This window comes from Micropterus salmoides, unplaced genomic scaffold, assembly GCF_014851395.1.
Source record: "Micropterus salmoides isolate LMB-PRFRI ecotype aquatic unplaced genomic scaffold, ASM1485139v1 Ms_hic_scaffold_4679, whole genome shotgun sequence".
Taxonomy (NCBI): Eukaryota; Metazoa; Chordata; class Actinopteri; order Centrarchiformes; family Centrarchidae; genus Micropterus; species Micropterus salmoides.
This window is the reverse complement of record NW_024044127.1, coordinates 1-11,356: the sequence shown is the minus strand read 5'-3', so window position 1 is coordinate 11,356 and position 11,356 is coordinate 1. Positions and strand designations below refer to the sequence as shown.

The 11,356-nt window shown below is 53.2% G+C and overlaps 1 pseudogene; it reads right to left on the bottom strand.

The window, feature by feature from the left end:
- Positions 1–375: 375 nt before the first annotated feature.
- On the bottom strand, positions 376–8,964 carry LOC119888014 (annotated as a pseudogene).
- Positions 8,965–11,356: the final 2,392 nt, after the last annotated feature.

Here is an 11,356-nt window from a genome sequence, read left to right as displayed (position 1 = left end):
TTGGGCGGGTGTTGTGTAGTTTGGGGGTGGCGGCAGGCGCTGTTGTGTAGTTGGGGGGGGTGTTGTGTAGTTTGGGGTGCGGCAGGCGCTGTCGGTAGCTTGGGCGGGGTGTTGTGTAGTTGGGGGTGGCGGCAGGCGCTGTTGTGTAGTTTGGGGGGTGTTGTGTAGTTGGGGGTGGCGGCAGGCGCTGTCGGTAGCTGGGGGCGGCAGACGGGTGTGCTGTTTGGCGTCTACAGCAGATTAAAGTCATGCAGCGAGGCGTAGCAGGAGGAGGAGCTGAAGCAGCAGCTAAAGGTCAGAGGTCACGGGAGGCAGCAGGAGGTCAGGAGGAGGATTCTCTGCTTTGACTGACAGCAGGTGGGAGGTCAGGTGACCTCAGTACCTGTCCTCAGACGCCTGCAGGCTCTTCAGTGATTGGTCGAAACTCCTCAATTGCTCCTCCAACCTCCGAACCTTACTGTTAGGTAGCATGCAGCAGAGACATGTTTCCATGGAAACAGACAGGAAGAGGAAGACCGATGCAGAAAGATTAGAGCGCTGTTAGTGAAGCAGTGTGACATCATACTGAGGTCAGCCAGTCATCACGGTGACATCACATTCACACAGTCAGATCAGCAGCGAGACGTCCTGAGTTTCACGTGATCTCTAGAAGAAACCTCATTCTAACCAGCACCTATAAGCCTGGCTCCTCCCACAACCTGTCTTTTTGTCCACCTGTCTGTCTCCCTCCCCGTCTCTCCCTACCCATCTGTCAGCCAGCAGCATTGCAGCAGCAGCTTCAAGCCATAAGCAGCAGTTAGACATGCAGAGCTGAGTGTGTTACCTCTCCCCCTGCTCGGCTCGGTCTTCAGCTCGTTCCAGTTCTCCTTCCACCATCACCAGCTTACGAGCCACCTGTCAATCAACACACACAGAGTAGATGTGCAGTGTTAGCCGGCAGCCAGGTGTCAGGTGATCTACTGAATCACTGTGCTTTACAGCGCGTGCCGGGGGCTTTACAGCCGGGTGGTTTACAGCGAATGCCAGGTGGGAGTGCCTGGGTGGTTTACAGCCGGGTGGGAGTGCCGAGTGCTTTACAGCAGGTGCCGGGGGCTTTACAGCGAGTGCCTGGTGGTTTACAGCAGGTGCCAGGTGGGAGTGCCTGGTGGTTTACAGCGAGTGCCTGGTGGTTTACAGCGAGTGCCTGGTGGTAGTGCCTGGTGGTTTACAGCGAGTGCCAGGTGGTAGTGCCTGGTGGTTTACAGCGAGTGACTGGTGGGAGTGCCAGGTGGGAGTGCCTGGTGGTTTACAGCGAGTGCCTGGTGGTTTACAGCGAGTGTCTGGTGGTTTACAGCGAGTGCCTGGTGGTTTACAGCGAGTGCCAGGTGGGAGTGCCTGGTGGCTTATAGCGAATGCCAGGTGGTTTACAGCCGGGTGGGAGTGCCTGGCGGTTTACAGCCGGGTGCCGGGTGGAAGTGCCGGGTGGCTTACAGCGAGTGCCGGGGGCTTTACAGCGAGTGCCAGGTGGGAGCGCCGGGTGGTTTACAGCGAGTGCCAGGTGGGAGCGCCGGGTGGTTTACAGCGAGTGCCAGGTGGGAGCGCCGGGTGGTTTACAGCGAGTGCCAGGTGGGAGCGCCGGGTGGTTTACAGCGAGTGCCAGGTGGGAGTGCCGGGAGCTTTACAGCCGGGTGGCTTACAGCGAGTGCCGGGGGCTTTACAGCGAGTGCCAGGTGGGAGCGCAGGGTGGTTTACAGCGAGTGCCAGGTGGGAGCGCCGGGTGGTTTACAGCGAGTGCCAGGTGGGAGCGCCGGGTGGTTTACAGCCGGGTGGCTTACAGCGAGTGCCGGGTGGGAGTGCCGGGAGCTTTACAGCCGGGTGGCTTACAGCGAGTGCCGGGGGCTTTACAGCGAGTGCCAGGTGGGAGCGCCGGGTGGTTTACAGCGAGTGCCAGGTGGGAGCGCCGGGTGGTTTACAGCGAGTGCCAGGTGGGAGCGCCGGGTGGTTTACAGCGAGTGCCAGGTGGGAGCGCCGGGTGGTTTACAGCGAGTGCCAGGTGGGAGTGCCGGGAGCTTTACAGCCGGGTGGCTTACAGCGAGTGCCGGGTGGTTTACAGCGAGTGCCGGGTGGGAGTGCCGGGAGCTTTACAGCCGGGTGTCTTACAGCGAGTGCCTGGTGGCTTACAGCGAGTGCCAGGTGGGAGCGCCGGGTGGCTTACAGCGAGTGCCAGGTGGGAGCGCCGGGTGGTTTACAGCGAGTGCCAGGTGGGAGCGCCGGGTGGTTTACAGCGAGTGCCAGGTGGGAGCGCCGGGTGGTGTACAGCGAGTGCCAGGTGGGAGCGCCGGGTGGTTTACAGCGAGTGCCGGGTGGTTTACAGCGAATGCCAGGTGGGAGTGCCTGGTGGTTTACAGCGAGTGCCTGGTGGTTTACAGCGAGTGCCAGGTGGGAGTGCCTGGTGGCTTATAGCGAATGCCAGGTGGTTTACAGCCGGGTGGGAGTGCCTGGCGGTTTACAGCCGGGTGCCGGGTGGAAGTGCCTGGTGGTTTACAGCGAATGCCGGGTGGGAGTGCCTGGTGGTTTACAGCGAGTGCCGGGTGGGAGTGCCGGGAGCTTTACAGCCGGGTGGCTTACAGCGAGTGCCGGGTGGTTTACAGCGAGTGCCTGGTAGGAGTGCCTGGTGGCTTACAGCGAATGCCAGGTGGGAGTGCCTGGTGGCTTACAGCGAATGCCAGGTGGGAGTGCCTGGTGGCTTACAGCGAATGCCAGGTGGGAGTGCCGGGTGGTTTACAGCGAGTGCCGGGTGGGAGCGCCGGGTGGTGTACAGCGAGTGCCAGGTGGGAGCGCCGGGTGGTTTACAGCGAGTGCCGGGTGGTTTACAGCGAATGCCAGGTGGGAGTGCCTGGTGGCTTACAGCGAGTGCCGGGTGGTTTACAGCGAATGCCAGGTGGGAGTGCCTGGTGGCTTACAGCGAGTGCCGGGTGGGAGTGCCGGGAGCTTTACAGCCGGGTGGCTTACAGCGAGTGCCGGGTGGGAGTGCCTGGTGGTTTACAGCGAGTGCCGGGTGGGAGTGCCGGGAGCTTTACAGCCGGGTGGCTTACAGCGAGTGCCGGGTGGTTTACAGCGAGTGCCGGGTGGGAGTGCCTGGTGGCTTACAGCGAATGCCAGGTGGGAGCGCCTGGTGGCTTACAGCGAGTGCCGGGTGGTTTACAGCCAATGCCAGGTGGGAGCGCCTGGTGGCTTACAGCGAATGCCAGGTGGGAGCGCCTGGTGGCTTACAGCGAATGCCAGGTGGGAGCGCCTGGTGGCTTACAGCGAATGCCAGGTGGGAGCGCCGGGTGGTTTACAGCGAGTGCCGGGTGGTTTACAGCGAATGCCAGGTGGGAGTGCCTGGTGGCTTACAGCGAGTGCCGGGTGGGAGTGCCGGGAGCTTTACAGCCGGGTGGCTTACAGCGAGTGCCGGGTGCGAGTGCCGGGTGGTTTACAGCGAGTGCCTGGTGGGAGTGCCTGGTGGTTTACAGCGAGTGCCGGGTGGGAGTGCCTGGTGGTTTACAGCGAGTGCCGGGTGGGAGTGCCGGGAGCTTTACAGCCGGGTGGCTTACAGCGAGTGCCGGGTGGTTTACAGCGAATGCCAGGTGGGAGTGCCGGGTGGCTTACAGCGAATGCCAGGTGGGAGTGCCGGGTGGCTTACAGCGAATGCCAGGTGGGAGTGCCTGGTGGCTTACAGCGAGTGCCAGGTGGGAGTGCCGGGAGCTTTACAGCCGGGTGGCTTACAGCGAGTGCCTGGTGGGAGTGCCTGGTGGTTTACAGCGAGTGCCGGGTGGGAGTGCCTGGTGGTTTACAGCGAGTGCCGGGTGGGAGTGCCTGGTGGTTTACAGCGAGTGCCGGGTGGGAGTGCCGGGAGCTTTACAGCCGGGTGGCTTACAGCGAGTGCCGGGTGGGAGTGCCTGGTGGTTTACAGAGAGTGCCAGGTGGGAGTGCCTGGTGGTTTACAGCGAGTGCCGGGTGGGAGTGCCGGGAGCTTTACAGCCAGGTGGCTTACAGCGAGTGCCGGGTGGTTTACAGCGAGTGCCTGGTGGGAGTGCCTGGTGGCTTACAGCGAATGCCAGGTGGGAGTGCCTGGTGGCTTACAGCGAATGCCAGGTGGGAGTGCCTGGTGGCTTACAGCGAATGCCAGGTGGGAGTGCCTGGTGGCTTACAGCGAATGCCAGGTGGGAGTGCCTGGTGGCTTACAGCGAATGCCAGGTGGGAGTGCCTGGTGGCTTACAGCGAATGCCAGGTGGGAGTGCCTGGTGGCTTACAGCGAATGCCAGGTGGGAGTGCCTGGTGGCTTACAGCGAATGCCAGGTGGGAGTGCCTGGTGGCTTACAGCGAATGCCAGGTGGGAGTGCCTGGTGGCTTACAGCGAATGCCAGGTGGTTTACAGCCGGGTGGGAGTGCCTGGCGGTTTACAGCCGGGTGCCGGGTGGAAGTGCCAGGTGGCTTACAGCGAGTGCCGGGTGGGAGTGCCGGGAGCTTTACAGCCGGGTGGCTTACAGCGAGTGCCGGGGGCTTTACAGCGAGTGCCAGGTGGGAGCGCCGGGTGGTTTAGTGCCAGGTGGGAGTGCCGGGAGCTTTACAGCCGGGTGGTTTACAGCGAGTGCCAGGTGGGAGCGCCGGGTGGTTTAGTGACAGGTGGGAGTGCCGGGAGCTTTACAGCCGGGTGGTTTACAGCGAGTGCCGGGTGGGAGTGCCGGGAGCTTTACAGCCGGGTGGTTTACAGCGAGTGCCAGGTGGGAGCGCCGGGTGGTTTACAGCGAGTGCCTGGTGGTTTACAGCGAGTGCCAGGTGGGAGCGCCGGGTGGTTTACAGCGAGTGCCAGGTGGGAGCGCGGGTGGTTTACAGCGAGTGCCAGGTGGGAGCGCCGGGTGGTTTACAGCGAGTGCCAGGTGGGAGCGCCGGGTGGTTTACAGCGAGTGCCAGGTGGGAGCGCCGGGTGGTTTACAGCGAGTGCCAGGTGGGAGCGCCGGGTGTTTACAGCGAGTGCCAGGTGGGAGCGCCGGGTGGTTTACAGCGAGTGCCTGGTGGTTTACAGCGAATGCCTGGTGGGAGCGCCGGGTGGTTTACAGCGAGTGCCTGGCGGTTTACAGCGAGTGCCAGGTGGGAGCGCCGGGTGGTTTACAGCGAGTGCCAGGTGGTTTACAGCGAATGCCAGGTGGGAGTGCCTGGTGGCTTACAGCGAGTGCCAGGTGGGAGCGCCGGGTGGTTTACAGCGAGTGCCAGGTGGTTTACAGCGAATGCCAGGTGGGAGTGCCTGGTGGCTTACAGCGAGTGCCAGGTGGTTTACAGCGAATGCCAGGTGGGAGTGCCTGGTGGCTTACAGCGAGTGCCAGGTGGGAGCGCCGGGTGGTTTACAGCGAGTGCCAGGTGGTTTACAGCGAATGCCAGGTGGGAGTGCCTGGTGGCTTACAGCGAGTGCCAGGTGGGAGCGCCGGGTGGTTTACAGCGAGTGCCAGGTGGTTTACAGCGAATGCCAGGTGGGAGTGCCTGGTGGTTTACAGCGAGTGCCAGGTGGTTTACAGCGAATGCCAGGTGGGAGTGCCTGGTGGCTTACAGCGAGTGCCTGGTGGGAGTGCCGGGTGCTTTACAGCCGGGTGGCTTACAGCGAGTGCCGGGGCTTTACAGCCGGGTGGCTTGTGGCTTACAGCGAGTGCCAGGTGGGAGTGCCTGGTGGTTTACAGCGGGTGCCGGGTGGTTTATAGCGACCCTCTTCACATCACAGTACCGCCAGGCTGTGCACTATGGGTACTGTACTAGGGCCTGTGTATTACGGTAGGTTATTCTGACCTCTTCATATTTGCGGTCGGCTTCCTCAGCGATCTGCTTGGCTTCTCTCAGCTGAACCTCCAGCTGCTCCATCTTCTCCTCGTCCTTCAGAGCTCTGTTCTCGATCACCTTCATGCCTCTGGGGGGGGGGGGGGATCATAATCATTATCAACATGTCCACTGAGGGAGGACACCTGAACCTGAGCCCAGACCCTGACTGACCCTGACCCTGAACCCAGACTGACCCTGAACTTGTCCCCATCCCTAAGGATGTGTTTCAGGTGCGACTGACCTCTCACTCTCGTCAGCCACCTTCTCCACCTCGTCCAGCTTATGGAGGGCGGCGGTCAGTCTCCTGGGCCCGGTCCAGGTTCTCCTCACTGAGCTGCAGACGCCGACCCAGAGCAGTCACCTCCGCCTCCGCCTGCAAGACACAGCGCAGGGAGGAGAAACATTACTGACTCCTGATCAGCTGATTCACAGTCAGTGTCCGCCCTAAATACTGTGGTACTATGAGATAGTACTATTAGGAGCAGGTACTGCAGCAATAATAGTACTATTCCACAGTACTGCAGAGCAGTCTCCTGGAACGTACCCGACGTTCCTCTTTCAACATATGCAGGTATTAATGGAATCTGAGGAGAACAGACCCTCCCACACCTGTACAGGTGTGTGTGTGTGTGCGTACCTCCTCTCTGCTCCTCTTCTCCTTCTCCACCTCCTTCTGCAGCCTCTCCGCTCGGTCCTCGGCCTCCTCCGCCTGCTCCTGCAGCACCTTGATCTTCTTCTTCACTGCATCGATGCTGTTCAGTCCTCCACTCATCTTCTTCTTTTTCCTTCATGAACACACAGCGTCACGTTAAAACACCTGAAAGCTTCTCTTTTCGTCCCTTCTTCACGCCGACACGCCTTCCTAACATCACATCTGATTCACAATAAATACACAACTACTGGAAAACTATGTGCCCCCCCCCCCGAAGGAAGGACTCAATATATATATATATGTGTATGTATGTAGGTTTTATACTCCAGCACCTAGGGCTGGACCGAATATTCCATCATTGGGTACACATTCGAGCGGCGCACACAGAACGCAATGCTCCAGTTCACATCACAGGGAAAACAAAATAAGGCCGCTTGGTTTACAGCGCTGTGGCAGCGCTGTAAACCCAGCGTGGCATTAAAAGCAAATTTTCTATAATAACATGTACTTTCTGAGACGGTGCTCATCTCCTCCTGCCCTGCACTGCAGCCAGAACCTGGTTCTGCAGCATCTTCCAGTCTGCCTCCCTTTTCCCCGGCTTAATTTCAAAATGAAAACCTCGCTGTTAATTACTGTCCAGGCTCTAAAAGTGAGATTGGCTTTGCCAACAAGACGAAGCTGCTCCACAGTGACGTCGCTGGAATCACAACACCTGCAGCCAATCATATGACGGGACATAAGAGCAGTAGTGTGCAGATACTGAAAACGTTCAGATCAATGACAAATATTATCTACATTTAATACAAAGAGGGTTCAAACGCTGCTGCTTCCGTCACGCCAATGCCAGCTGACGATCTGCTCGACGCCCTCATCCCCTCCGTCCCCCTGTGAACTAACACTTTGACAGCAGACACCCCCCCCCCCCGGAAACTGGACCTGAAACCGGACTGGCCCACCTGACCACCTCCGGTCTTCCCCCTTTAATCCACAATCATCGGGTTCAGATCTGCAGCGACTGAGACGAAATGAATCTTAAACCAGTTCATTAAGATATTAGCCTTCAGTTCCGGGACGCGATACCGGATCTGTCTGCGGGGTCCAGCTGGATCTTTCTGCGCCTGACGTGTTGTTGTTCTGCAGTTAGCATGTTAGCTCCAGATGCTAGCGGCGGACCACCGCCCTGTTAGCCTGTTAGCATGCTAGCAGAAACCAGGTGAGGTGTACCTGAGTGATTCCGAGTCTTACCTCTCTGTTCCTCTGAAGAAAACACACCTGCGGCTCGAGCCCGACTTCCTGACTCCGTCACTTCCCCGTTAGCAGACAGGCTAACTGGCTGTTAGCAGGCTAACGGAGCGGCTCACTTTAAACTGAATTAAGTTTTAGAAACGCGGGAAACGCTGCGGCTCGGTGTCTCAACTGTCGCGCGGCCTTGGATCTCTGGTTCAGCGTGTTCTGGCCTCGGTCTCTGTCGGTTCTGTATCTGGTTCAGGTCTCAGCCGCTTCCTCATCCAGCCAACTCCCAACTCAGGACTACAGGACTACACCCTCTTCCGGGTTAAATTCCCTCCACAGGAACTGACGTAGAGAGAAGCGCCATTACAAATTAAAAGTGGTCTAGAGAGACAGTTATGATCCATTTCCCGATTCAAAGACTTCCCTTTTTTTAAATTGGAAACTCTTATATAATCATAACTTCACCAAAACGAAAACAAATCGCTGTCCAACAAGGACTGAATGGATAAAGGTATTTGCTCTGTGGTCCATTTAGTGGACAGTGACGCTGTCTCATGTCACACAAGAACTTCTGTCTCACTTCTGACCTCACTGCCAATCGTAATCATTTTCACTCCATAACTAATGCTACCCCAACTTTTATGTGTTTAATTAGGGGAATGTTAATGAACCCCCTTCTCTCCCTACTTTGAGTTGGAGGCCTTGTCTTTAATGAGGATAAAGTCCCTAACAAAACAATTAGGAATTTGATTGATAGCATCTCATACCCTACAATATCCAATATCCAATATACAACATAGAAACTCAATTTCACAATTTTCTCAAAATGTACTATTCACTCGTTACGAACCAAATAATTAAATTAAAATTCCCCAAAGCCAAAGAAATCCATTTTCAAATTCTTAACGTCCAGCGACTTGATACGACAGCGTTTTGGAATAGAAACCAGTAACTGTGTATTTTGTGATAACAATGAAGCTACTGATAATTTATTCTTCCATTGTATGTATTCTGAAGTGTTGTGGCTTGATATACATGACTGGCTTTACCCAAAGGTTTCCCGTCTGAAGAACTTTTCTCTGAAGGACAGTATCTATGGTTGTGTCATGGACAACAACAAAGACGACTTTCTGATTAACAACATTGTCATGAAATTTTATATCAACAAGTCAAAGTTTTTGAAAGTGAATCCTAAGTTTTGTGTATTTCATAATGAGCTTCTTTCCTTTACAAAAGCCCTTAATGTTATGGAAACAAAGAATGCATTGAGACTTTTATCCTCTTTTCTTTTTTGTTTTTCCCTATCTTTTGACATGCACTTGATCCTTTCTGCAGTATGTCACAACTCAGTGCCATGTTTTTGTATATGGAATATTTGTCAATAAAAAACAAAACAAACTTTATTGATCCCTGAGCAGAAATTGCGGTGTTGCAGCAGCAAAATAGACACAGATCACAAACATTTACAGACCAGACATATTCACACAACTAACACGATGTACAAAATGTACTTTAAAAAATATATTTATAACGCATATGCAACTGTGCAGAGTCCTTCACATAACACAGAAGGTGTATTAAGAAGTATTTACTATTATTTACTTTAGTTCAGAAGTACAAATACAACAAAATGATCTGTTACCGTCAGTAAAAGACTGGCATTCAAACCTTTACTGCGGTATAAGTACAAAAGTATTTACAACTAAATGTGTATTATTACATCACTGTATTATTACTGATGCATAAAGATGAATGGAGCAATACTTTGTGTATGTACATCACAGCAGTGTGTGTATATATATATATATATATATATATTTCTCCCCCTAGGCATCAGAGTTTCAATGCAAACAACAACCAAATGAGTGTTTAACACGTTTCCTTCACTTTCTATATATATAGTTTCAGTAGAGAAGATGAATTCCATGATGGGGGGGGGCATGCTCATGTGTACAGTAGTTAACTTAAATTCAACCAGCTTGTTCTTCATCCTTGCTGGATAGATTTGTATTTATTGATTTGCAGGATTTCCATCTGGTCCTTTAATAAAATATGGAACAACAAGAATAAATGACTGTTACAGATGGTGATATGGTGAAGGGCGCGTTGATGCTGATGGCAGGTACACAGGTGCATCATCAGCGTGTTGCAGCTCCTGATAGGTTCACAGATCGAGGTTTCACTGATTTATCCGTGCGATAGTGAGTTCTTCCTTGGAGAGTTTGACATTACTAAAAATAAAACTTTCTGTTCACTTTACAGAGAAAATCACTGGCAGGAGATTTATAGACACGTTTTGTCTTAATAATAAAGTTTGAGGTTTCTAACTGATCGAGCATCTTTAACGTTCTGTGAATTTAATCCCTGTCTGTCTCAGAATATGTTCAATGTTACTAAGAAGGAAAACTGTTCCATCTCAGGATGAGCACACATTCTGTTAAATGTTCATTTCTTTAGAAGAGATTTTCTTTATCACCACGAGAATAAGAAGGCGACTGTTAAAACTGTGATGTTTCTCACAGACGATGATGCTTTTTTTTAGAATTTGAATGATTTTTCTTGACTTTTAACTTTTTTGGACTGGAGCGAGAGTTTCAGAGCGGTGAGTTATTAATCTGTATCCATAAAGTTTAACTGAGCTCTGTCTCTACATCACAGGAACAACTTCTGTCCACTGACTGCCTGGAGGGTAGCTAGTGTTTGGAAGGGAGAGGAGAGCTGTGTGCTGCAGCTCGCTGTTTCTGAGGGCGTGTCTGAGTCGCCGCTTGGCGAGCGTTATATGAGGCTGTTTAGCTTTCAAAGGGAAGCGTCTGGACTACAAACAAGCTGTTTTCAGTTCAGAGCAGAGTTTTCTGTGGGAGGTGGGAACTCCCTTTGGGCTTTTTCACTTAGCAAACCTTTTACAGCACAAAAAAAGAGATATAACTCAATAAAGGAGAGGGGAGAAAGCCAAAAAGCAGAACACCACCTCTTTAACATCAGAAATACATTGTATAAGTATTAAACTGCTACTGTACACAATGTAATATCACTAATTTAAAAAATAATATAATACTGTTGTAGCAAGAAGGTTGTGGGTTCAAACCCCGGTTGCCCGGCCTTTCTGTGTGGAGTTTGCATGTTCTCCACACATTCTCTCGGGTGCTCCGGTCCTCCCACCATCCAACACATGCAGACTAGGTTAACATTAACATGAAGGAATTTATGGTTTGAGAAATAAAAACAGAAACACGTTCTCCAGCTGATTCATTTATGAGAACTCGAATCAATAAACTTACAACAAACAGCTTTACAGTTTCTGAGCAAATCTTTATACAAACAGGAAACTACACCAACAGAAGACTCAGCTCAGGCCTGGACCAGGCTGATCCTGGATCCAGACTGAGTCTTAAGGTGACGGATGTTAGAAAGACCATAGAACAGCTGCAGGAAGATCAAACACAGCGTTTTTCCTGAAAAGGACGAGTTCTCATGATGCTGAGTCAGTCGTTGTGAACCTCAACATGTTTTAAAGCCGTTTATCTTCAGCAGCTGTTCTGATCTGTCAGGACTTCAGAACAACAAGTTCACTCTTTTAAAGATCTTTGGGATGGGTGTTGGATCCGGTGTTCTTTAACTTTCTGCGGTGGTCCATGTCCACGG